Below are 839 nucleotides of genomic sequence, written 5' to 3'. Positions count from 1 at the left end.
TATATATATATATATATACATCCTACTTGCCTCATTGTGTCTGTTATATAAAAATTTTTTTGATTTGCCATATAACGGCATTATTACTTGCTGGCCACTAATATTATTGTTATTATTATTATCAATTAATTATATATTTACTGCTAATGATAAAAATAATAATAATTCTATATGAATATACATTCGAATATTTATTTATTTATTGTGAATTTATACACTCAGATTGTTTTCAATTTGACGCAAGCCTGTTCCATGCTTAACAGACACAATGAGGTGAGTAGGATTTTAACATTGGGTATTTAGTAAGACCTGCTGAGAAGAATGGAGGAGTAATCCAGAATTCAAAATCATGATGCAGGTATATCTATTACCGAATTCTACTCCTTTCAGCTGAGTTAAAATGTTCAATTTTTTCTGTTCGTTTGCCCAATTTCTGTTGGTCTCTTATGATTTTCAGTGGGTTTGGTGGTACTTTGTGTACCCTCTATTATAATTATTTATTAATTATAAAATTATATATATATATATATATAATTATATGTATTTCTTCTATCTTAATGAATAATAATTCTTCGGATAGAATAAATGGGTTAATAGAAACCAATGTAGCAAAGAACACAAAATAACTTTGGTGTTGTTCCTGTTTTTAAGGCAGGAAGTCCTTGAAATTTTGGGTATTTGAGTATATTTAAAAATTTAAGGAATGGAGAAAACGCATGTTATAATTGCATACTTTATTCCTACATATGTTTCAAAGGATTACAACCTATGTGATCCATAGGGATCTGTGATATTAAAATTGTAACCTTCTCATCAGGGAAAGCATGGGAATCATCTTA

General features: G+C 28.1%; 1 protein-coding gene across 2 annotated transcripts in view; it reads left to right on the top strand.

The window, feature by feature from the left end:
• Positions 1-839, top strand: part of LOC106881096 (anoctamin-10) — a 100,588-nt gene that overhangs the window by 1,650 nt on the left and 98,099 nt on the right. Inside the window, exon 1 of one of the 2 annotated variants that reach the window (XM_052967896.1) lies at positions 242-273. The exons of the other annotated variant lie outside the window; for it this stretch is intronic. The gene's annotated coding sequence lies outside the window, so the exon portion shown is untranslated. Of the gene's footprint in view, positions 1-241; positions 274-839 lie in introns of those variants that run through there. 2 annotated transcript variants of the gene reach the window in all.

The sequence above is a fragment of the Octopus bimaculoides genome, chromosome 5, assembly GCF_001194135.2.
Source record: "Octopus bimaculoides isolate UCB-OBI-ISO-001 chromosome 5, ASM119413v2, whole genome shotgun sequence".
Taxonomy (NCBI): domain Eukaryota; kingdom Metazoa; phylum Mollusca; class Cephalopoda; order Octopoda; family Octopodidae; genus Octopus; species Octopus bimaculoides.
This window is presented reverse-complemented; position numbering and strand designations above follow the sequence as displayed.